Below are 27,117 nucleotides of genomic sequence, written 5' to 3'. Positions count from 1 at the left end.
AAATGGGGGTTAGGTGCACTTTAATGTCTTTCAGTGCCATTCTTTTGTGGAGTTCAAACTCGTCAAAGTGAAATATAAAGGACCAAAACAAAACTAGTAAACGTCACTGACAAGCAACAAATTTTACTGAAAGCTACATCCTGGATGGTTCCTTGAACAGCCGGCCTAATATTCCAATAGGGGCTATTTGTGCCTTAAACAGCTCTATACAAAGTTTATAACTATATACTCCCAGGGACGTAAGGCTCATAATGAAGGAACAAGATGGAAACCCAAGGAGGCAACCTTGTACATAGACCGACACTTAGAAAGCACAAAAAGACCGAAAAAATGGCGCAGGATGGTTGCAGCCCTATGCCTCACACAGGGTTAAGAGGACGAATGGGTGATTGTCATTTACTAGCATTCATGCATAGGGTTATTAGTTGGCCAGACATGCGCTACACAGCTACCCATGATAGACCATACCTAAGTTTGGTTATACAGAGCGCTTGGCCTAAACAGCAATGAGATTGTCATTCAGAGTCCAATGCCCTACATAGTCATCGATATATAGCCCTATATAACTATCTAAGCACGATAGCCATAGAAAGTCATACACAGCCCAAGTCATACAAAGTCATACACAGCCCTAGTCATACAAAGTCATACACAGTTCTAGTCATACAAAGTCATACACAGCCTATACAGCTATCTATACACGATAGCCATATAGAGTTATAGATAGCCCTGCATATTTCCCCCCGCACAAGGCCGTGCTATTAAATCTTTGCTGATGCAGTCGATCTAGTAAAAAACCTTTCGTAAAGAAGGCATCACGCTAAACTCAAGTTGACTCAAAAAAATTAGAGGTAGTGAAACTTAGTGAGGACCTATGCGTCCCACGGCGCAAAGAGGACAGATGGCGATGAAAATTAGGAAGTGGTGAGAGTTTTAATCCTTCAAGTGTAAATTGGAGGAGATATTGCCTCTGAAAAACTGCAATATTTCTAGATGGCGCGCAAAAGCGTAAATGAGCTCATAAGTTAATTGTAAAATATTGAATTTTTAAACCCGCATCACACAAAAAAGTATTTAATAGATCGCGTTCAAACGTCTCGAGTCAGTTAATTGTACAATGATCTTTCAATATTCAGAGTAATACTTTTGCAGTTCGATCAGAAGCTGAAGGGCTTATCCTAATGACGCAAATATTATTTAAACAGAGATTTCTCTACAAAGCCTTTCATAACCACACGAAGCCACAAACAGCCCCATATAGCCATCCGTCAGCACACACACTACAGCCCGTTACCTAGTACTACATAATCATATACATGGTCCTATATTACTACTCTGACCACAGAACTTTTATTTACCTCCACATGCACCATCGTCCAGGTCATTAGAAGGCGTATATAAATGTAACGAAGTGTCCAAGCAGGTCACGCTCTCCTCCCGCTATACCCATGTCTCAAACATGCTGGCGAAGGACCACTCATACTTCATTTTCGGAGATCACAGTATTGCTATTCCTACCGGAGACGGAATGCTAGCCCATCATAGCTTACTCCCTCCCCCAGCCGCGCTTTGTCAGATAATCTTAACAATTTACCGGGAACCATTTATACACCTGAGCGGAGAGAGGCCTTGTGAGAGTGAAGAGTCTTGCCCAGGAAAGACACCATTACCCTAGCTAGGGCTCGAACCAGGACCGCTCGATCCGATTCCAGCGCACTAGAGCTTCGCATCACCTTTGCATACTCAGCCCGTTATCACTAAAATACCATTGAACGTTTCTACTAATATTTGTTTCACTATGCAATCTTTAAGTGCCCATAATCTACTTTTTACTTTGTCACTCGAATCTACACTATAAATCAATTCAATGCACTCAGCTCCCGGAGCTGAAAGCTTGGGGCACAAAAATCACATTTTGCATAAATTCTAGCTTTAGTAGCTCTAAGTATCATGGTAACACACGATGTACCCGGAAGATAACAGTCATCTACGAATATTCCTGTTAATTCTTAGCGAATTCAAATTTTAAAACTGTTTCAGAGAATTTTAAAAAAAAATGTTTAAAAGGCGACACCTTTCCCAGAATTTCGGTTTATGGAAATCATATAAATTTATTCGTGGGTAAAGGTTCTGCGCGATCTCGACGCTCGTTAAATGAATTGATCAGTCTTTCAATCAATTTACTTGGACACGTTCCTGCTCAAGTTTTACTTGTACTACAGCGTTAATTGGAGACCCCTACAAAAATTAAAAACCTAAGTTTTAGGACAAATTTACAGGTTAAAACTTTAAGGATATAAAATACCATACTGTTTCAAAATTTCTTTTCAAAAACTAATTATATAATTGATTCTTTTTCTTCTGGAGTAATATAATTGCCTTTTGCATTATCACATGTAGATCTTTTATGAAAATGTTCGACCTTTTCCGAAGCACTGAGTGTAAACCTAAATTCTTAGCGACAGCTACACTATACAATAAATTCTCAAACTGAAAAGTATTTATACTTCGCGTGAAAAATATATTATCAAAGCACCCGTCTTTTAGAATGTTTTGCAACGACTTTGTGTAGCACTGGAAGCTAAAACGGACTATTTGTCAAATTAAAAAATTGGGAAACGTAAAACTTTAAGCTACTTCTGAAAGATAACATCTCAGCATTCCAAGAGGTTATACAGTGGAATCCCGTTACTATCACTACAACTACATCATAATATTGTGGTCGTATTCAAGGAATTCTTTAAAAAAAAAAGTAACAAGAAAATGACTGACTAAGCGTTTTCTTACCGTCTGGTCAAAAAATGTGCCTGTAATAATGAGTTGATCGCACTGACGAAGTGGTCTTGAGGCTTTAACTGACAGTAATGTTAGAGGGCCCCTCTAACATTAATGTCGGTACGCTTTTAAACTTATTTCCTAGTTGTATAATACCTGTGCTACACAATGTGCATGTTAAGATAACATAAAGTTCTTCAAACGCATTTTTTCCTTCAGTTTTAAGAAGTTGCAACAGTTCATTGTTTCCTCGAGAGTTTCTTGAGTCATGTATCGCCACAGTGAAGTGGTCTAGCCTTGTTAACCTGTGAAAGAAAGAACAGTGTATGTAACAAATAAACCAGTGGTAGAAAATATAAGTTACAAGAAAGATTTGCCACTAACGACTGTACATATTTTGTATGAAGAAGATTTCATTTGAGGGGACGAATAACTTGTTGACAGTCCAAATTAAACCAAAACTTCTAAGCAATAATGACGAAAAAGATACTAGCCATCAGAATCGATACCGTTGACATAGGATTGGCACCAAATCTTTGATGCGGGGATTCGTTTGTAAAACGAGTGTTATCTCTAGATCGTTGAACTTTGCTTCCAGTTCGAGAAAAACTATGAAAAATGCGGATAACAGGGGCCATTTGATCAAAGGGCAGATAGCGCTATCCACCGGTTAAATCACTATCCAGTGGATAACTGTTATTTATGTTTGTATTTTCAAATGAGAATTAAAGCAATCGTCTTCGTATATACAGAAATTACTTTAGACTTGGTTTCATATCCCTGATAAACTTTCCGAAACATTGGCTCCGAAAACTAAGCACCTCACATCTTTCACACAAATCTCTTTCCCATGACAAGACTTCTCCCGCGTATGAAATTTATACATTGCTTATAACAGTGGTATTAACTATTTCAAGAAAGCCTCTACATTTGGCGACTGCGAAATGTCTTCTGTGGAATGAATTGGTACGATATGTTCTGCACGCGATTGATTTATCTTGTCAACTAGAGAACTTGTCTTTTAGTGTTTCGAATATTTTCGTTCAAAGGCCTTTAACGTCAATGTATTTTTTACATTCATCTTGAAAACCCCTTTTTGATAAAATGTACAACACCTTTCGAGAAAAAAGGCCAAGAAACACCTAGCCTTTACTTTCCAAACGGCATGTGTTGAAATAAATGACGAATGAAAGTCTTACCATCTATCAATCGGCACATTTTTTGAACAAGAGCTTCGCACTGCTTCTCCCAGCTGAAAGTATCTTCGTAACTTGTTCGCAGTCTTTGAATCTCTTGCAGCCGCTCTGCTCGGTCTTTCAGACGGACGGCTTTGATTGCTTTGGCCCACTCTTTAGGCTCGGCTGACTCCACCACAAATGGCTTGCCTAATGGTAACGAACGCAGTGCATCTCCAAAACCCGAGTTTCCACTCACAAGAATGGGAAGACCAGCAGACAAGGCCTCCAGCGCAGTCAGTCCAAAACCCTCCGTCCTGGACGGCATGATGGCAAGGTCAGCTTCGCAAAACAACTCCTTCAATCTTTCCTTATTTTGCTCAAATTTCCTAACGACCAGTTGATCTCTTGAGATTCCACATTGTAGCAAGTTCTCTGCGACGTCCTCCTCTTTTCCATCTGGTGCCCCCACAAATATCAGACGGTACGAGTTGTCTTTCAGTTCAACTACTACTTTAGCAGCAATGTCATATCCTTTGAGACTGAAGTCTTCTTGATCACCGCGGCCAAAGGTCAGTACTCTAAACTTCTGGCCCCCCGAAAGTGGCTTGTTTTATGACTGAAAATTCACTGAAAATACCTGGAGTCAGCTGAATGACATCTTGGTGTTTTTTGCACGATCGCAGGTAAGCAGTGTAGGCGTCCTTCAACTTGGGTCCAACAGCTACAACAAGATTTGCTAACTTGCACAAATCTACTTCTGTTCTGTGCTTCTCTTCACCTTTGGAAATGGCCTTGGAATAGTTCTTGTGCATTCCGAGTTCTTCAGGTGCAGTATGCACTACCTGGACCCACTTACAACTGTGCGATTTTTTAATGACCTGGACTTGTTTACCAAGCTTTGCTCCATGACCCAGAACAACGTCAATGGCAAGGTCTCCTGGTGGGACAATCAAACATTCAAGAGAGTCGTAGCCCACGAGTCTCTCTGCTTCTCTAATGGCAATGTTGTGGCTCTTAGCGTCTATCCTTTCTTCTTCAGAGCAGGCTGACGGTGGGACTAATAGAGTGACTTCTACTTCCATGTGTTCTGCCAGCTGGAAGGCAAGCTTTCTGTTTACGGTTGACAAGCCTCCTTTTTTCGAACGCCACTCACTGCCTAAGAGAGTTACTTTCAAGACTCTCTCGGACGTCTCTGGATTATCTTGTGCTGGCTCGCTCTGAGATGTGCCGGCTACAGAGGAAAGACATAAATCCTGCAAGAAAATGAAACCGTCTAAATAAAAATGCATCGCAGCCAATTGTCTCGGTATATATTGTAAGCGGACATGAAATGCACTTATCTTGCAGTGTAAGAACAAATCCCCTTTTCAACTTGGTTTATTTGGCTGCGTATCACGAAAACGAAAGTGATTACAAGGGAGAAGTTAACTGTGGGAATTCCTCTGATGGCTTTATTCCGAGCTTGCCAGATGTCAGACCAAGACAGGAAAATCCCATTACTGTTGATTGCGGCCTTAACAGATCTTCAGCTGTTTGAATAACAGCCACATTTCTTCCTTTCGAATGCTGCCCTAATGGCAAGTAATGGTGACGACTATTAAACAATTATTCCACGAGCGCGCGCTGGATATGAGATGTTAGATAGCCAACGAGGTGCGTAGCGCCAAACTGGCTATAATCGTCCCATATCCAACAAGAGCGAGTGGAATAATTGTTTTATTAAAAACGCCACGAAAATATAGGAAGCTAAACTAAAATCAAAGTAAAAAGGCCAAAAAAATCACGCGCACGCTTACCGTATTTGTAGAGCATGGTATAATGACTCATAACCCACGATGACTAAGCCAATAAAAACTCTCGAATTGCATTATCCAACGATCCAATTTTTAATAATACCTGATATAGGTAGATAATACATTTTGCGTTTGTTTTGTATCGCCCATGCTGAACTATGATGTCAACCACTGGTGTTATTACTTGTGAAACACATCACTCTTTATTCATAAATCATACCTGGCTTGTTCTTTGTGAGTACCATTTTTCCAGACCAGGAACTGTGAGTACTTTGCCACTGAAGCTTTTCATGCAGATCAATTGTTCTCCTTGTTTTATTTCAAGCAGGTGCAAACAATCTTCGTGCGAGCACAAGGTTTGGCTGTGGTTTACACACTGCCGACTTCCCTGCAGACAGTAGGGGCATGCAACACAGAGCTCGTACTGCAGATTACCAAGGTACTGGAACTGCTTCAACAAATCTTGCAAAGTGTCTTCCAAAAACAATCGCACACTTCTTGCTGTTTTTGGCGATGTCGAAACTGGAACTGCTTCATCTCGAGTTCTTTGCCTGACGGAAATCTTGATGGACTTCTTTTTGCAAATCAGAATCATATCATGTATTATTTGCCGACCAACAACAAACCAAGCTCCATCTCGGTACAGGTTTGGGGGTTGTACGGATCCAATCTTGGAACACCAAGATATTGATCTTGAAACAAACTGAGAGAAGAATCCATGCGGAACAAAACCATCCACAAAGTGAAGATACAACGGGCAAGGATCGGTGGGTGATGGCTCCAGTTTAGCAAGGTCTTCAGGTGGCGACTTAAGCTGAGCGGGTACAAAGTATTTCACATCAGTTGGCGAGGCTGAGAACTTGGCGATCAAACCAAATCGCTCCATCATGTCCATGATGTCTTCCTTGACAAGGCCTTGCTGAATAAATTTGGAAAAGACACGATCGACAAGTTCCATACTGAGGACACCGCTTGTCTCTACCTCCAGCCAGTACTTGGATTCTACGGGATCCTAACAACAATCAAAACACACTTACGTTGCACAATTCCTTTTTGTTGAAGCAAAGAAAGATTTGTAAAAGCGAAGCTCAACATGTAACGAACATGTGACAAGAGAAAATCTGAGTTCCCGACGGCATTTGAACCCACTACCTCCCATATATCAGCTGAGTGCCATAACCACTCATGGTTAGCGAGACCACAATCATACTACAATTCTAAGGGATTATTCTTATAACCCTGCTGGACCTCGCGTTCTTTAATTTCTCCCATGTATGTTCACTAGAATCGGTAAAAGACCAAGGGAAGAGAAACGGAAATCGACTCTCGTAAAGAGTTCTGTCACTGAGGTATGATGCATGTTAAGACTTCCGCCCGCATTTTACAGGTCCGTCTTTCATAATCTTCCTTAATCTTGCTAAATTTAACTATCCCTGTAGCTTTTTGGTTTTACCACGTCTAAGCTATTACTTTGAGACTTACTTTCTTTGAAAGTGGTTTTAATCTATGGTAAATAGCTACTTTAGTAACTCACACTGCTAATGCCCTTGCCTTTGCCGAGAGGAACAGACCTCATTTAAAAGCAGTCCTCAATAAAAATATACGTAGGTCCATATGACCAAGAGTTTGTTTGGGGAATACGCTAGGCGTTTCGTATAGAAGATAGGCTTTTTAAGTGCTAAGCATAACGTCTTCGTACCGCTTTGTTGAAGGGTGGTATGGTTATCAGCATCTTGAATAGCTCAATTAACCATTGCGCCTTCAGTATGACTGTGCTGCGGTGCTTTACAATCATTCCAAGGTCATGATAAAAGTGCAACATGGCGTAGAACTGGTCTTCATCCTCGATAAAGCACACTTCTTTGGCATACCTTTGAAGTTGTTCCACATTCATGTGATACACATTCTCAGCTACCAAAGCTTCAACGACCTTTTCGAAGTTGAACCACCTAAAGAACAATCAAACAAAATAACTAATCAGCTTAAAACAGTATTCAAGTATTAAACATCTCCCCCTTACAATTTTTAAAAACAAAGTTAAATATAACATCTTACAACCATATTGCCAACATTTACCTGAAACTTACCAGTCACTTATTTATTGCTAATTTACTTTATTCCTAGGTATATAGTGATTTTAGTGATTTGTTCCCGCCGCTTACTTATTTATTTATATTTTTCATTTTCCCTTATTTTGTCTCCTTGCTGCCCCCCTCCCACCCCCCTGAAGTTATAATGCCAACCAACTTCTTCATATAAAATAATTAATACTATTTCATTTCACTTAGCTTTTAGTTATTATGAGTGAATTTAACTAATTTTGTTTCAATTATCTTTCTTTGTAACCAAGAGTTTTTATAGTTTGGTAATAAAGTGTATGTTGTATTCAAATCTCCTATTAAACCGAAGAAAAAAGGTGACATTCCAAAACATGGGTTTCGAAGATTCCATGAAAGGGATAATTGATAGTTTCCTAGGAAAATTTTACTAGAAACGATCTTGGGAAATGCTATATGTTATCAAGATGACATATAAATGGAAATTCCCATCGAAAGATTTTTTCGGATATTTTCCCTGTAAAATTCGAAAGAAAGTACCTGAAAAATCCCCATGTAATACTTCATGGAAATTTTCAGTTTAATCAAATGTAAGACATGGCTCGTCAGAATATCTTAGTTTCTCGATAAGAACGCACATTTCTTCTTTAATAAATTCATTGGAGGGTATTTTCTTGCTTCTCTCCACTTATGTAGCCTAAATAATATCCTGGATATTTCAATGAACGCAGTTGCATTAAAGTATATACGTTCCAAAACCTCTTTCCAAGAATAGTATCATATTTTCTATATTAAGTGTCGGTTCTCTAAGATAGAGTTGTAAATAAGTCCTTCTAGCATTTTTTTTTTTGAGGTCTAGTACTAGGTTAAGCTATAATGGCTAAATATATGGCTGTCCAAAATGATAAACAAAATCCCTTGCTAATAAACTCAAAGCTAAAAAAATGCAGCAAAAACTGAATGTCGGGTCTACGTACAAGGCCAAGTTTGAAATGAAGGCCACGGCGTTTAACCGAGAAAGTACGATCAGTGCAAAGGACAGTAGTGAAAAGAATGAGGAAAAATGGAAACACTAGTTGTGCTGATGTGATAAAATGACTGTAGACAGACAGACCCTAAATTTACTACACTACCCTGTGTAGAACTACGAAGTGCACGAAAGGGCATAAATGAAATATAAAAGAAGAAAGAGACATTCACAAGCAACTAAGTTGCAAAGAAACCCAAAAAGGTCTCAATGGGAGATCATAGAAATTAAAACCTTTTTACAGGCCTCTTGTACAACTGCTGTTATCGCAAAGGTGTGAAGATATCTTTCTCTTTTCATATCACTTTACTTGACTGGTATCTTCTCCCCCATGTATGGTTCCTGTCTCAAAACATCCATGATTTTGGTTCGAAGAGCATGAATTCCATCACCACTAGCAACATCAGTGTCACTTCCTCGCCCTGCAAATTACAAATGGTAGCAAGACACCAAGCACCTAAACAAAGTTGTCCGTGTTCAAATCCTAGGAGAATGAAAGTTTTTACAGATGAGCTCTTATCACATGTGTCTTTTTTTACACGTTTGCTGATTTGTGCTTATTTCCTCTACAATTCGAGAGCATGGCCCAACAAAGATACTTTCCCATAAAACAGACTGTAAAATTAAAGGTCCCTACACCAAACACCCAACCAAGAACCTTTTGAGGTATCTTAGGCAGAGGATGTAAACAATGTAAATCTTTTCAAGGCTATCTTTACCGCAATACATACTCCTGGTGTATTAAGACTGCTCCCTCCATACAAAACAACGTCAGTTCTAAGACAGGCATGACCAGTATTTGAAGAGATCTTTGTTTTACCAGTTTGCTTTATGGATGGATTTCATGAATAAATCAAATGCAGACTTAAATTTGTGATAGCTAAAAGTCTTGTAGAACCTATCTGTTCATAGTAAGCTGAAATGCTTCATTTCAATCTGTGGTCCAGGAAAACAAAATCATTTACCTGCTCGACGTTTATCCTCTTGCGGATGCTTCGCAAACAATTTCTTGATCTTGCGTGACAAGGATTTCTTGCCCAGAGTGTTGTCAATGCTGAAGAATGGCCGGATAACATGCTTCTCGTATTCCTTACCAGAAATTCCCTGCTGTATCTTTGATGTCGTAGCCTCGATATCCTCAACTGGTTTATCAGCATGTGTGCCGACAATGAACACTGGAGGTCGGAGATAAGGTAGCATGCCGCCTGAGTTGCCAACCATTTCCTCTCCTGTTGGTCTGATACTGTGGATTGTTACCAGCCATGACAGCAGATTCTCCAGATTTGTTTCGTTGTTTGGGTTTTCCAAAGATTTATCACGTGTTCCTTGTCGAACACAGGGCTGGGCTGGGGAGTCTAGTGCCTTGCTGAGGTTGTGCACCAGGACATACACTCCACGTGATGACAAGAACACAGGGTGAGAAGCGTAGTACAGGTGCTGTTCGGCAAAATCCCACAAATCTACAGTAACTATGGTTTCTCTCTTGTCATCAGCATTTTCAGCGTCACCATGCACGCCTTTAAGCATGTTCCTCAACCGCAGATACGCATGTCTTGTGACGTCATCTGGAGGCGAGGTTGCATGCATCATTAATGTTGAATTTTTACTTGAACTTACACTGCTGTCATCTGGCAGGTCATCAACGGTATTCTTTGTTACAGCTTCCACTCGCATTTCACTCTCTGGCGGGGAAGTGGTTGAATTCTTGAGATTGAGTTGTTGAGAGTTCTTGCCAACATTTTCAGGAACCTAAAATGGAATTTTTAAAAGAGGTAACATTTTCGTTTCATCAGGACCTGCTTATTCCAGTATCTATAATTATATCTGAGAAATAGTGTAGGAGTACTGAAAAACAGATTTCACATTTTTGCCCACAAGGACTGAACTTTGCATAATAAATGAGTCACCCTTATCTATCTAATCTGACTACAATTCGATCAAAGCCCAAATATTATGTATACTACCTCCTTTTTTATGTACCGTAATCCTATTTTTAAAAAATGCCCAGTTTTATGCTCTTAGAAGATAGGCACACGAGTCTCAACCTATGGCGCCCTACAAAAGTTCAACCATGCTATGTTGCCTGGGTGTGGAATCAAAGTAAGTCGTAAATAGTCAAACAGGAGGTTGCTATCAGTACTGTCTGGGACGTTATTCTTGGCCCGCCAGTGTTACTCAGTACTGTTATACACTGATCACTCCTTAACCTCTTACATGTAGACACTAATGACCTCCTGCCACCAAAACGAGTTTATAAATTGTCGTTTTCAATTACCATCGACCATACCATTCACTTTTAAACTAGAGTAGCTCCAGACTTGAACGTACAAACCTGATTCATGTCGGAGCTGTTTGTGCCCACCTCCACGGTTGACTCTTCTCCTGTCAGTTCTAGCTTTGATTCCATTCCCGTATCTTCCTTTATTTCACTGAATATCCAATGGTGTTGTTTTTCAACGAACATTCTTGATATGTCTTTAGAACATGCCGCCAGACTTAGCATACTCTCGCTTGTGGAATTCCAGTTTTTTACTTGATCGACTTCAATCTCGAAGACCGAAGGATCAACTTCAATTCCCTCAGTGCTCTGTTCTTTAGGGTTAAATGGCAAGCCTAAGAGAGACTTCTTCAAACTTGTTTTGCCAGCACGATCCTGACCAACCAATAACACTCTACCACGGTAAACATTCACGGATCCCTCCTTCAGCGCTTTTTCATAGAGCAGCTTTGCAACTCCTCCTTGCGCTTGTATTTCTACAGGAACTGTAGGTGTAATTGTCAGGAAATGCAGTGATTTTTGTGGGCTTATTTATTACGCATGCGTGTTTGTGGGCTTATGCATTATGCGTGCATAAGGAAGACGAGGAGGAGGGGGAGGGGGAGGAGGAGGAGGAGGAGGAGGAGGAAGAGAAAATGCCCACGCCAGGATTCGCACCGCCGACCCTTTCATCCAACTTCCGATTCCCTGACTGAATCCTACCCGCTGCGCCACCCTGTCATAATTAATTGATTGTGAGGGAATACATTTATTAATTCATCACAGCACATCGGAACGCTAACGCTGCCTTTCGGTAAATGTTTAGGTAAAGAAAAAAAAACAAAGAAGTAAAGGAGAAAAAAGAAGAAAATAAGTAAAGAGAGTTGAACTCATAGCCTCCTGCTCACAAGGCAGATATGGTCTCCACTGCGCCACACTGACAACTGTAATATTGTGGAGAAAATATTCAGTTAATTGGTTTTTACCGAAGCTCTGGGCAGTTAAAAAAGCAGGCTCAAGTACGTTCCTAGCACGAACCTCATTTATTCTTGTACTTTTATCTTTCTAGTAATTGCCTACTCGTAAGACTACAATACTTCAACCCAAGAAATAAAACTAGCTATAAGCCCACAACTACGCATTGCAGACCTATTTTTCTGATTGCGAAGGCTCTATATCAGGGAATAATTTTAAATTGGTTGTTGTTGCATAGTTCAATCACAGAGGTTTGCAAGTGACCGTAAAGTAACAAATTAGCACAATCTGCGATCTTGATCGCGTATCTCGTTCGCTTCCACGTTGGACAAAAAAAACTTAATAATAAATGATCCATAAGCATATATTGTAAAATTCTAACACAGCTTCAAGGCTTAGGGGAATGAGATAAAATTAAAGAAATAACATTGAGGTTGAGGCATGAATAAACGGTGTCTTTTGTTTTAGTCAGGTTTATAAGAATTGACTCACTACCACTAACTTTAAGAAGTAAGCAGCTATACCAGTTACATAGCTAGACCATGATGCACCAGTGCATGGCATAAGGTAAATGGTCATGTTTAATGCTAACCTGCAATGTCTATTGACATCCTTTGTGGTTTCAAATCCATTAATATCACGAGACTTCCGATTTCTTCAAACGTCAAGGGGTTACCTGTCACGGAGAGCTTTTTAAGATGATTTAAGTCCACGATATATTTACAGAGTTTTTGCATTTTGTTGTTCCTCAATTCCAGCTCTTCTAGTTTTTCAAGATTTTTCATATTTGCCGGTAATGTTGTGAGTTGATTGTCATTCATAAACAAGTGCGTCAGGTTGATCAGGGTGAGAACATCTTCAGGGAACTGTGTTAGCTTGTTGTGGTTCAAATTCAGCTTTGTAAGGTTTGACAGGTTTCTTGTACTACGTGGTAACTTTGCGAGCTCATTGTGTGAAAGGTTCAGTATTTCCACCTCCGTCATCAGTTGTGTGACAGCGTATGAAATCCTTAACAACCTCTTCCCTTCCAGATTTAAAGCCTTGCTATCTTTACGAATTGTCTCCGTTAAAGTAAGTTCCCTCTCCAACTGGTCCGCTGCAAAAAGAATAATAACAATTTCTCATTCAGTTGTTTTAGATGAAGGTTCCTTTTGACAATTTAGGTCTCAGATGTCTCTGATGTGCAGTATCAAAACTGCAAAACCGAAACATGCGTTGTCAATTATGCCCCAGTACTATTTAAATCCTTACTGGACACGAGGAAACCATGTCAGCGGTTTAAGCTTAAGCAGCAGAATATTGAAAGCAATTGTGCCGCACCAGCAATGTGGTGTTCGCCAAAGATATGGAACACTCCATTGCCTATGTGTATTTCAGCGACCCAGGACAAGTATCAGGCTTTACAGTGCTTTTCACATCAGGGCCTTACAACAATGACTCCTCACCATCAATCCAAAGAATATCTGAAGGAATTGGAGAAATGGTACAAGCAAAGCAGTCTTAGAAAACTCTGTTGAGGTTAAGGACGCAGGATAAGGATGCGTTTAACTCTACACTTTACGCCAACTTACAAAAGAGCTGGAGCACAGACATACGTCAAGAGTGCTACAACTTTAAAAGTCACAGGCTAGGCTCTACTGACATTTCAAAACTTGGCTAGTGACATACCTTGCATACAGTGGCTGCGCCCGCAGTACGGGCGGCAGTCAAAAACAAGTTAAGAGTGGTACAACTCTAACAACCACCGGTTAGGCTGTACTGACATCTTAAATTTGGCTACTGACATACATTGCACAGAGTGGCTGCGCCCGCAGTACGAGGGTCAGTCAAAAACAAGCTGCCCTTATTATGGTCTTTTTCTTCGCAGTTAACAAAAATAGAGAGAATGCTAAAGTTGCTTTGGCCTCTTCACAAACTTCACTCGAGAACTCTGAGTTTAAGGTATCAGTATACCCCACAATTGACCACTTTTCAAAAAAATCGTTTTTCGCTTTTTCAGATAAATCTTATTGCGATTTTACATTTAAAAAAAATTCTATGAAAAAAGATTGATTCTAAGCAGTTACAAACGAAAAACGTTTCTTTACATTAATTACCTCTAACTGATAGCTGTCAACGGGTTGCGTAACAGATTGCCGCGTAGTACGATTGTCCAACGTTTGTGTTTGGTAGTCGACGAGCTCTTCTGAATGTTCTGCGTTTGTAGATTTTTCATTTGAGCTTTTATGTCGCCGAAGAAACGCAAAAGTTCGTGTCCATTTGCAAGTCCGAAGAAATCACCACATAGCAAAATGCCAGGGCAGAAATGCTTCAAAAACAATCGATCAGAATTAGGCTGATGCGTTAGCCGGCTAGCGACAAAGGTTCCTGCTTCGAGCAGGAGAAGTTGCTTGTACTGGACGAGGAAGATCTTTGACATTCTCTGAGCATTACTTCCTTAGCGCTTTCGCCGTTCAAAGCGGTAACGGTAACATCTCAACTCAATCGGTATCTCGTGGGTTTCCTTTACGTTGTTTACGAGTGCGCTCTTTCATTGCCTACGGCATCTCCAAGCTAATGCGTTTTACAGATCAAAAGAAGAAACAGAAGCGAAAAATATTTCCTTACTAACCTGAGAGCACGAGCGGTGGAACTCAGATCTTGCAAAGGATATTTCCCGCCGGAGGCAAAATTTGAGGGGTAACCGAAAACACTGACCGCCGGTCCGCGGATCCCCACTACGGACCGGGTCCGCGGACTACCTATGGACCGGTTACCGCACTACCCCTACGGACCCCGTCTATGGACCACCCCCCAAAATAGAATAAAAATAAGAAATAAATATTTCAGTTACGGTTTGTCTAACAGATAGCTCGTGTCGGCAAAATGTCGACCGCTGCATTGTGCAAATGTAACAGACTTGGGTTCAGGCTCAGGCGCAAGTTATGTCATTACACATTGCCATTTCCTTTGCTGTGACCATGCAGTATATGAAAGACCGGGAAGCCTCTCTGGGAAGCCTCGAAATTTGTGCTCATTCCTCTCTGCCATTTTGTTCAGCCCATTCTTCCGTGGGTTCGCGAACTCGTTCCAGGCTTCACAATTTGCTCAGCGGAATTACAAATACAAACAAGCTTAAACAAGTTAAAAACACATCTTACATGGCTATATTGAGCTACGAATGGAAGGTAAGAACTTTCCTTCTTTTTGTCATCGGCATGTCACGCTGAAAACAGCTTTTAGGCATTTTTTTTTTGTTAGGGGGAGCATGTTAAAAACCCAAGTCTGTTACATTTGCACAATGTAACACTCGAAATTTCACCGACACGAGTAATCTATTAGACAACCCATAAGTGAAATCTTTATTCATTTTTCTAACACTATTTTGGGGTGGTCCGTAGTGGAGGTCCGTAGGGGTTGTCCGTGGACAAGTCCGTAGTGGGGTCCGCGGACGGGGGTCAGCGTTTTCGGGTTACCGACATTTGAGCCCGCTTTGTAGTTGAACTCTATTGTTAAAGTAAAATGAGCCTTCACTTAATCAATCAAGGCGTCATTATTTTCACACGTTTTGTTTAAATATCTCATTACACCGGAAAAGCGCCCTTAAGTATCTTTTCCTCCGTATTCCAGATACAAAAATTTAAGCGAGTGAAGCACACCTTTTGAGTGCGTTTCCGGCGAGTTTTTAAAGTTTTTCGCTAAAATTTGGAGAGAGTGTTGCCCGAAAATCAGGCAAAAAGCAAACGGTGTGGGGGAATTTTCAGTTTTTGCTTCTTTCAAAAGTTATGACCATTTTAGTGAAGAGAACGCATGTTTTATCAACTACTTTCAAACTTTAACTGCGTGTCAAAAACAAACCAGACATGTAATCAAATTTCCCGACACCGTTTTTAGAGAAAGGAAGAAAAGAAGACATAGCGATGTTCATCGCGTCCTCTCGCTCAAACTCGCGGAACCGAACTTGATTAGTGAACCTCTGTACTTTGGGAAATAGAGCGCTATATTCGGAAAACCTCTATTTTTTTTTTATTTTAATAAATATACCTTTGTAATCTACAATTCTTAAACTGAAAATATATACTTTACTGGGGTTTTCGTCAAATGTCCGACCGTAAAGCGGCGCAAACGAATGATGGTCATTTGGGGTATACTGATACCTTAATTGACGACGAGCAACATATTTTGCTCAAAATAGCACAACTAATATGCTACCTGGCGACACTCGACGAGTGAAGAGCGAGTCGCCGGACGCGCCCGGGGAAACTGATTTTCGGCGTCAAATTAAAAGCTTGGAGAAACAAACTTTTTCATATTTTTTCCCTTTTTACAATCTGCTGTGGCTTTCGAAGTTACAGTTTTCTTTATGTTAATATTCAACGCTCTCTCTAGTGAGAAAAGTTTCCCGACTTCAAAGCCTTTCCTGTTAACAAACATTGACATCGACAATAATTTTCCCCATCCCTGTTAAATCCTGATTGGTCACTTCAGACTAACAAAATAAATCACTTTATTACAGTGTAAAAGTCTTTAGCACTACTGTGCTAATTAACGACACCGAAATGAGTAAACAAATATTGTAAATTGAACAGAAATATGTTAAAAATCCAAACTGGCGGGAGACGGCGGGAGCAGTTGGCTATTTACAAAGCGTGGAGGAGTTGAATCTGGAACCACCAAACACAAATCCATCTAATGGCAGGGAGGAGATTTGAACTTGGGACCTCCGCATTACAAAAAGTGCCAACCTACTTCACGCCAACTTCACGTCCTGAACTAATAACAAATGAGCAGGAACAAGTTTTAACCGAGTTGAAAGCGAATTGGTGTCCTGACAGACTATTAAGGAAGTGTCTCAACAATAAAACAAACCCAGACAGTCACAGGAGAGGGCACTGGGGTTTGCGATGCTTCCTTATGTTAAGGGTGCATCTGTTGGGTTGCGTCCTCCAAAAATTTCACATTTGACTATCTTATAGACCGCTAAGAACATTACCTCATAAAACGCTCAAGGACCGACCAACGATCAACCAAGTCCTAGGGATTGTATACAAAGTGAGGTGCTATAACTGTTTCTTCGCCTAGATTATGGAGAATACTCGTAAGCCCTCGTGGAGCTCGCAAGGAGCAAAACATGCGAGCAACAGCGAATCAGCAAGTAAACAACGTACTGAGTCCAGGGATAAACAACTGATAGATGCCCGGATCTTCGAACGAGGTGTGACCAAATACCACAAGAGAAGTTACGGTTAGGAGTTAGAGCCACGATGACGTTAACGAGAGTAAAAGGTTCCCTCGCGCTTACGCATCTCTAATTCAAATTAAAAACGACAGCACACAGGTTTGTAGCACAAGCAGTAACGAGCCTTTTAACATTGTAGCCATGATGAAGGTGAACAGAAGTTACCAAAAATTTAGTAAAACAAAACCAGATCGTTTTATAACTCACCTACTGTTGAGAACAACTTTTTCACATTCTCACCGGTTAATGCTGACACTTCCATAAACAGATCCACATCATAGTCATGTGCAAAAGACTGACCATCCTACACAGTCAAATTCAAGAAACAAAACCCTGTTCAATGAGCTGAACCTGTAGTTTCAGTAGCCTAGGAGGGAAACTGGATTTACACAGGTACACTGTACACAGATAACCATAGGGCGCCGTTTGTAATGATCAATTATTTATTCTACTTTTGGTCGTTTATATTTTCGTGATAACTTGGTTTATTTATGATTATTCATTACTGACCACCCACTCACAAACAGGTAACGAATCCTACAATCTGATTGGTTTTCAGCGCGGTCCAGATTTTTCTAAATCTCTACCCACGGTCTTAAACTTTTGTCTTCCACTTTACAAGATAAGGAAAAATAAATAAGTTATTTAACGGCTTACAGTCGGTCCGTATGGTGAAAATCTGTGACCACGGCCTTGAAAATGCTGCCCCACGCCGAAAATGCTATCCTTTGCTACTTGAATAACCATCAATAGATTATAAGAAAAAACTCTTCCCTGATGATGGTGTATCAGTTCTTCAACAGATATGGCTTCTCTAATTGCTCTTGTAACGGCTGTACACAACCTCGCATTCTGACCTGATCCGTACGCCATATTTACTCAACCGCGGAGATCAAACTCTACGCAAACACTAAGCGCCTTCTTTATGTTACAATACTGCTGGGCGACATTTGAGCCCATCGAGTTGACACTAAGGTTATTTCAAATAACCAATTTCATAAAATTGAATTTGGCTATTTGAAATAATAGCGTTAACATCGTTCAAAACGTAAAAAGGACAGGCCAAAGGGTTTCTAGTTGTAAGATGCCCAAAAAAAAAGGTTTAGGGGATACGATGGTAAACGTTTCAACACTGAAACGAAAGAATGGTTTAATTCGTCAAATAAATATCCGAGTAACGACCTCAGTAACGCCACAATGGTGTTATCTAATAATTAATATAAGCAACACAAAACTGGTTCTGACAAATAACCAAATAACGCAAGATTGGTTTTATCAAATAACTAAATAACGCAACATTGGTTTTATCAAAAAACGAAACCATATAAGAATGGTTTTATGACAAACCAATACATAGATGAATCGTTTTATGAAATAACCAAATGTTGTACGTTGGGTTTTAACAAATAACCAATTGTAGTAAAACCTTTTTTGTGTGTGAAAAGGGACGGTCAGTAGTGAATTATGATAAAAAAAAAAAAAACCAACACTAATTTAAAAAAAAACCAACGGATAAACACTGAGATCAATCGAAAAACGACCGAAAAGTAAAATAAATGAAAAATTTACAAACGGTGCCTCATAGATAACTGGAAGCGAGCAAAATAAAACTCTCAGCAACGTCTAGCAAGTCATAGAGTTTATTGTGTGGAAGACCAAGAGGTGCGTGATGAAAATGAGAACTCTCTGTTTATATTTACCGTGGCAGATCGCAGGTAGAAATCCTGTAATGGAACTTGATACCAATTAGCTAGGAAACTTATTAGATTAAAAAAAATCAGACCGATGTAATGCAATGTATGTGCAAATTAATATAACGGATTTCCTCAAGAACTTGTATCCCTACGGTGTGACAGAATTGGATTTGATAATATAACTGCAGATTTTACACCTGACGTAAAGCTATGGCTACAAACACAAGTTACCTCAAACGTCACCTTCCTGTCGCTAACAAGATCTGCTTTGTTTCCTGCAAGTGCTTTGAAAATATTTGGACTGAACTTCCTCTGACATTCGTCAAGGCATTCCCTTGCAATTCGAAGTGAATCTTGCTGTGTTATGTCATACACAATAATAACAGCATCCGCACTGATGTCGCCAACAATATAGCCAAATCTTCCAATGCCATAAGTTTCTCTTATTTCAATGAACACTTTACTCTTATGATAGACATAAAATCCCGTACCCCAAAGGTTATCTAGAAACAGTTAAATTAAAGTGGAAAAGATCTAATAAGTCAATATTAATTCAACTCGTTATATAAATATGGTGGGGTCAGAATATCTCATTAGTCGAGCTCGGAAGATATACTGAAGGAATATCGGCTCAAGATCGCGACAGTACAGACCGATCGGTCCACGAATTATATTGCTTGAAAACCAGCCAGGTAAGTAAAGTTCACGCTCGAAACGTGCTCGTGAGATAACAACTGAGCCGATTGCGGTATGAGTTCAATCTACGAAACACGGGCAAAAAATAGGTAGTCAATGACGGTATGTGGCTACTGCTGTTATTATTTAGAACATTGCAGTAAAGCAAATCATATTGCAATAAAACGAGCTAAACAGGAAAACGTTTTTGGACTCGTAGCTCATTAAAAACATGCGACTTGTTTCTTGCACCGCGCAAAATATATCGATCTCCAAAGTTGTAAAGATAAGACTTCCGGTAACTTGAATTAAATATTTTACCTCCAAGTTAGTTGGCTTTCTAGTAGGGTGCAAGAAAAAAAAATAACGTGTGAATTTAGAGGCACATTGTGCGGGAGAATTAAACCTTCGATTGTGCGGGGAATTGTGCAGGATTATTGACGAACCAATGTTCTTGCCAAGTCCTAAGGAAAATCTGCATTGACGTTAGTTTAGCCAGTTATTTCACCAGTAGTTCAAATATATTTAGCAGTCTTAGCAATCGCCAATTCTTTAAGAAAAACTTTGTCTGACTGCAAAAGAAAATCATGTTGCGTGACATGAACTACAATCCCGGCCAAAAGTAGTTGGGACACTTGAGCTGTATCACGTATCCCCCTTCCCCCCTAATCAATGTTGGAAAATATCGCGTTTTCTCCAACAAAAAAGGGAAAAATCCCCTGATTATCAACATTGAAAGTGGGGGGGAGGGGAGAACTTGCTTCGTGTCCCAAGTCTTTTGTCTGGGATTGTCTGAAAGAAGAATTTAAAGAATGTCACACCACTCGCTCTAACAAAGCTTGGGGAAGAGGGGAGTTGTAACGTCTCGCGGGTACAGCTAACGAGCGCTACTAAAAAGAAACAACATAAAATGACAAGTTTTACCTGGTCGGGCACTAAGAAACGTAAAGTCATCTTTCTAAATGACCTTCTACGGTAGGTGATTGGTAAGTCCGTGGCATGACCTTCTGTTGCCTCTTGAGGGGCAAACGGCCCACTTGCTTGCCCGTGAAATGCAACTTTGCACAAGAGGTTGTGTTTAAAAAGGATGTTTCTATTTCCTGCACTGAAAAATACGACCTTGTCTACGTCTTTAGAGGGGTGGTTGATTGGCGCGAAACAGAAATGATGCAAATTCGGTTGAAACAGTAGGTGCCGGGCAAGTGGATATTTTCGCCTTGTCCTCGCCGTTTCGCGGAGTTAATCTGTGGACAGCAATAAAGCGTTGCTGCTACCTAAACGCGGTTAAATTATGCATGTCTTTCTTCGTTTTCCCCTCTAATACCGGAACGCGTATAAAGCGAGGTGTGTTTTCGGCTTCAGAAGTGCCACCGGGTTAACCGCCGCGATTAACCCTTACGGTTAACCATTCTGGTAACACTTTTTGGTTCCAAACTGCTACGTGTCATTCGAATTATACCTTTTTCCGCTTTATAGGAATTACGAAAAACCATTTAACATTGTCTGGGATCAAGAGCTAGCAACAGAGAGCTTTCCGAGAAGGTTTATATGGTTAATCGTTCAATTGAAATAAAAAGGGTAGTTACGTAGTTAACTTATTATCTGCGGCAAACGGTTAACCGTATTTCAAGTGTCAAACTCGACTATTTTGCCACCAAATTGCTTCCATCCTGCATTTCAAATAATGTGAAGTGAGAAATTTTTGAACCTTCTGCCAATTGGGAAGAACAGGGAAGGTTAGGTTGCAAAATGCTGACTTTCAAATGGTTAACCGTTGTGGTTAACCGTTGTGGTTATTCGTGCGCGTTCATAAAACACATGGAACCCGGAAGCTGTCGTGTCGCGTGTAATGGTGATATATATGATTACTCTACACCGATAAGCATTTCATTGGGTTTAAGTCAATTTATTTCACACTATTCCGTTAAACAACACAAAGATCTGCTACTTTGCGAATTGATAATCCTGGAAAATGTCTTAAGTAATAGACACGAGCTCTAACCTTCCCTTAAATGCCATTTTGCTTGAAGCAAGTCCCAAATTTCGTTCTGCTACAGGCGGTTACGGGTTATATTCCACGAATATCTGCACCGAACCTTAATCTAGATTAACGTAAAAAAGTTCTGTCCAATTTCCAGAAACAAAGTGTACGTCATTAAGCCGAAATTAAATTCTAAAATATCGTGACGCCATGACGATCGCTGGCGTTACCTTTATTGGAAAATTCCTCGCATATCTCTTTCAGACAATCCCGGCCAAAAGTAGTTGGGACACTTGAGCTGTATCACGTATCCCCCTTCCCCCCTAATCAATGTTGGAAAATATCGCGTTTTCTCCAACAAAAAAGGGAAAAATCCCCTGATTATCAACATTGAAAGTGGGGGGGAGGGGAGAACTTGCTTCGTGTCCCAAGTCTTTTGTCTGGGATTGTAGACGAGCATGAAACCAAAATAAATAGCAAAACAGAATGCCGCATCTTCCTTTATATATGAGGGTCCTTTTTAAATATACTCCTGCCTTGATTCAATAAAAATATGTAGCTTGAATATTTCTTCATAAACTGCGTTAAGGGTCGCAAATTCTGCCCGGAAGTTATCCGCAAAATACCCCGGGCAAAATACACAACTTGAAAGTTTATGCAAATTATGTGCAATGCAATTTGAGCCTAGTCACAGGACTGTTGTTTTCGCGAAGGAGTTTATCATGATTCGTTTTGGCTCTCTCGAAAGGGATTATTCGCTCTCCAAAGGAGATATGACTCTTGAAAAGGATTTAAGATCCCAACACGGCAAAGATGTTCAGCTACACAATTTACCCGGATCGCCACGACCAGCAAACAAACTTCGTACAATTTCTGCTAGCATGAGCAAAGTAATCGCCATAAATTGTAAAAAGACCTGGAAAATTCTTTGCAAACAACTTCCCAATCAATGCGTAGACAGCTGTGCTTCATTCTTGAACCAAAATGGTTTAAACTCACAACTTGCGATAGGATGAGGAGGATACTCAACGAAGCAACTTGAATAGTAAATATCTAGGCGGAACTCTTGTGCTAAAATATCCTGATCCTTTAATTTACTTTTATTATGTCCAATACGCGTTTTCGTATGTTACGATTTGATACTGTGGTACGAAGCCCGAGTAAACGCTCTTAGAGCATCTAGTTGTTTAGAAAAAACCTCGAAAGGTAATATAGACACTAAACGACTGAAAATCAAAGGCCCTTTGGGCAGCCTCGTGTCACTTGTTTTAGAGTGCGAGGAAATCCACTACCAAACCAAACAAGTGCAATTTAAGCGGACTTCACGGCAGAATGTCCTGTCACTTAATTCTTCGTAGCCGGCTACGCAGTACGCAGAAACTCATTAATTCAAACTGAAGTATATAATTTATTCATGTTACAAATAAATTGCCCATACCCGTAGTCACCCATTTTCAGTGAAGGGCTCGATGTGGCAGGGTATTCTGCAGTTACTCCTGCAAGTGTAACGCTAGCTAAAGTAAACAGGAGCGCATTTTCACTTCCGGTAGTTTTACGAACACAATTCGATCTGACACAATCTGGCCCTTATTGACAGTTATTTTTTGTTTTGTTTTGTTTTGTTTTACACCTGTTTGCTTATTTTCAGAAAGTGCGCATTATACGATAGTTTTGAATAGGCTCATTTCCATCTCTAGACTTTTTTTCATGTTAGAGTGGTATTTAGTTTTTTGAGACTTCAGCTTTTACGACCCTTTATCAACTCGTGAGACAATCTCAGTTAGTGCAGAGCGTAATTGATAGCTCTGGTACAGTAGTCCCATAAGTACTCACCCCTGCTCGGTTCACTTCCGGTTTGTGTCTACCTTGGTAGTCTGCTACGGCTTTTCCCCTTTGCAGTGTGTATGTTTCAAGGTTGTATTTTCATTCAAGGTCCAAAACTTACGCACAAATTAATTACTACTGGTGTTTTACGTTGATTTTCGTTCATTTTAAATTCAATAATACGCTGAAGCAGCAAACGTGACAATTTAGCTCTTCACGCCAACTTTGTAACTTGATACTTTTGTTTTCCTCGCAAAGGCATGTAATATGAAACCCTTGTTTTCTCCAAAACATACGGAAGATGTCCTTGTTTTTTGGAGATAAATGAAAGAAAGTTAAATATCTGATGTGGTGATGAAGAAACGGAACAGAAACGATGTTGTTTTACTAAAAATGCAAATTTTTACCGATGAACAAGAACTAATTTAAATGTAAAAAAAATGTAAATGTAAATGTAATTTGTTTACCCACGGAGCACCAAGGAGTTCACAAGAACTCGTTCAGAAATGTCCGTGCATTCAAGGATCGAATTATCAGATAGTCACGAAATACCACTTTCTTTTTCTGTTGCCACTTTGTTGTTAACAATAAAACAATTCAAAATAAACACACAACGATATTGATGGCTGAGAAGCATTTCAACGAAAAGTATTGAAGATAAACAGCGCTACTTGGCCGATATGAATGAGTCTCCCCAAAGACTGATTAAATCAATTTGCGCTTTCATTAGGTGCCACGGCGTCTGCAGCTATATTTGAGCATTTTCCTGGTTTCTTTTGTTACAAATTTACAATTTGCGGAGTATTGAAGCCACTAACTTGGGAACTTTTTGGTCTCTCTTACAGACACAATTAAGGCAAGAAATAAACAAGCCGCTAAGGAGAAGCAATACATTTGAACCCTGACAAGCACACTATTGTAGATTGAAAACAGCAGATGATATTTGTTGAACCGACCTGTGTGTAATTCTAAAAGCTACGCAGCCACAGTGACGTTTCACTTTTGCAATAAAAAGGGACAATTGGCGCTACCTGAAAAGTAACTGCCGTCCTTGGTCACACGACATGATATATAAAATACCGCGTGGAAAGATAGTGTATAACACTAACGATGCTAGAACGCATGCGTCTTACATGTTGAGCTCTACCATAAGGAAAAGCACTCAACATTTGTGCGTGATTCCGTGTGCAATGTGTCCTTCACCTAATATAGAAGCCACGAACGCTAACTAATCTACGCATGCGTTTAGGACAAATTAGTTTTGTTCTAAGGAGAATGATACCACAAGGAGAGCAAGGGGTTACCTGAAACAAGTATATAGCTTTGCGATGTTCAAAGCTAAGTGACGGCGATGAAATGTGTTTTACGTAGAGTACACATGTACCTTTCCCACCCTACCCCCACTACTTCCTTACCTCTAGACTAATTAATTAATTGAAATTAATTAATTAAACAAACATTAAAGTTTACACCTTAGCGCCAGAGTGCCTTAGTTCCTTAGCGGCAGGCAGCTCCCATAACCATCCCAATAGTGCACTCTGCATTAAAAAGGGTTTTCTAAAACAGATTCCACTTCAGGGACCTTTACGTGGCTCTGTAATTAAGGCCAACTTTGAGCTTAAATATGTTGTTAGTTGCTCGAATTCATACGGGAATCTACATACAGGAATCTTTTATACGGGAATCTACATTAGGCATCCCAAGTATCCTTACACAGGAATTTTCATTAGGACTGGAATAGGAAGAATCCTTACACAGGAATACAGCAAAATCTTCCATATATCCTCGTGTCCACGTGACTCTGGTCACATGGGCACGCGGCAAAAAGGGGAAAAAGTTGAAAGAAAACGATTAATAAGCTTTGACATCCAAGTTATTTCCTGTAAACAAGTAAGCCATAAGCAAAATATGGAACAGCAATAAAGTAATCTGATTGGTTTGTTTTGGTTATTGGCCTTGACTGGACTAACTTGGTCATGTAATAATTAAACTTACTCAATTTAAATAATGCTGTTTAGAACTAAACATGCATCTCACCTTCAGTACTGGACAAAGGTTCAAGACTGAAACCAGCAGTTTCTTTAAGAAATCTATTAAACAACCATGTTTTTCCAACAGCAGAATCACCTGTTCAGGAACAATTTAAAAGCTAAATTCAAGACTTAAAGGACAACGGAGGCTAGATATCTTACTATATTTTACTTAATCACTGAAAATTACAGAAATTACTAAGATTTGTAGAAAACAGCAAAAGAAAGAGAGCTTTTCCTATAGCTGCCAAAATCGAGGAGCAAAGCGAAAAGCCATGGCAGTTATTAAAAGTGCCCAACAGTTTCACAGTTCACCGGTAGGCCCCGGGCTACTGTAGTTTACACTGCATCACAGTTCCCTTAAACAAGATTACTGGTACTCTTCTTAGAGTTGGACACTAGTCCACAACAGGTAACTGCTTCCCCAAAGGCAGTTATCCAAAGTGCCCAACAGTTCCACAGTTCACCAGGCAGACTGGTACACATGTATATATGTTGTAGTTAAAAATGTTTGTTTTTTCGGTCAGGATGATTTCAAACTGGTCTAACTTTCATCAAAGGGGTTGGGGGAGTCTGGAAACCAATAACTTATTAGGCCATTAAATATTCCAAAATTTGTAATGATTGCTTGCATAGCCAAGTGAAGATGAAAGTGGACTACAAAGTCAGAGATTGGGTGAATCTAGGTGAGTACAAAGTAAAAAAGTGGGGGTTAAAATGGGATCCTGGCAGGGTAGGGTACTGGGTGGACTTCCATATAAAAACGATGAGGATCTTGGTACCTCTTAGGGGTTCTTTTCAAAGTTTTCAATGAACAGCGTTAACCCTATCCTTTTTATTTTTGGTGTCCCCTTAGGGGTAGGGTAGGGTTCGGGACAGTCAGGGAGGTGGGTGGTGGGCATGTTATTCTTTTTTAAGAAACCCCCAAACATGAAGAAAAAAATAAAGTTATTTGCAAAATCTAAGCTAAGTTAAAACAAAATAACCTGGCTTAAGACATTCTTACCTAAAATACATTATGTTTAAACTACAACATATACATGTACACCCTTGCATCCAGTCCTCCTTGTATCAAGAGGTGTTGTGACGGCAAACTATCTTGACTAAGAACAACACAATGTCCCTGACCACTTAACACGGACCATCCAGCCCCAACTCACTCACTATCGGCCACTTGATCACCACCCGTGTTACTTTCAAGAACGTAAAACATCTTTTGTTGAGCATTTTTGTTTTTCCACTGGCTCAATTTTTAGCTTCTTTTGCTTAATTAGTAGATAATAACTAGGGTATCTAAAAGATAATAATGCTGCGGCACATTCTATTCATAGTGACATATTTTACGCAGTGATTCATCTACAACCTCATGCATGATGACACATGGATGGCAAGGTGTGACAAGGGATCGTGACAAAAAAGCATATAGTGATCTGACCCATGTTTGAACATAAAAAGATACACATCAATCTCCCCTTTACCAGATCTCGAAAATCAAAAGATGTGGAAGTTGTAGGAGCAGAAATCTAACTTATAAATTCTGTATTGATACGCATTAAATGTCTCAAGAATGTTGACAGACTGTGTCGAGGACGCGTCCATCGTGATGTGTGAAAATGCTAAAGCTTTAGCTTAA

The 27,117-nt window shown here is 39.9% G+C and overlaps 1 pseudogene across 1 annotated transcript; it reads right to left on the bottom strand.

Annotated features, from left to right (window-relative positions):
* Positions 1-3,924: 3,924 nt before the first annotated feature.
* LOC110057054 (uncharacterized) lies at positions 3,925-25,233 on the bottom strand (annotated as a pseudogene). The gene is made up of 10 exons (XR_016201415.1): positions 25,119-25,233; positions 19,206-19,477; positions 17,488-17,584; positions 12,655-13,158; positions 11,163-11,593; positions 9,796-10,579; positions 9,141-9,252; positions 7,446-7,695; positions 5,967-6,758; positions 3,925-5,206 (listed from the first exon to the last, which is right to left on the bottom strand). The product of XR_016201415.1 is annotated as an uncharacterized LOC110057054 (transcript).
* Between the last annotated feature and the right edge of the window lie 1,884 nt (positions 25,234-27,117).

The sequence above is a fragment of the Orbicella faveolata genome, unplaced genomic scaffold (assembly GCF_042242905.1).
Source record: "Orbicella faveolata isolate gen_17 unplaced genomic scaffold, um_ofav_v1 contig_34, whole genome shotgun sequence".
NCBI classification, from domain to species: domain Eukaryota; kingdom Metazoa; phylum Cnidaria; class Anthozoa; order Scleractinia; family Merulinidae; genus Orbicella; species Orbicella faveolata.
Note: the sequence above shows the minus strand (reverse complement) of the source record. Positions and strands in the feature narration are given on the sequence as shown.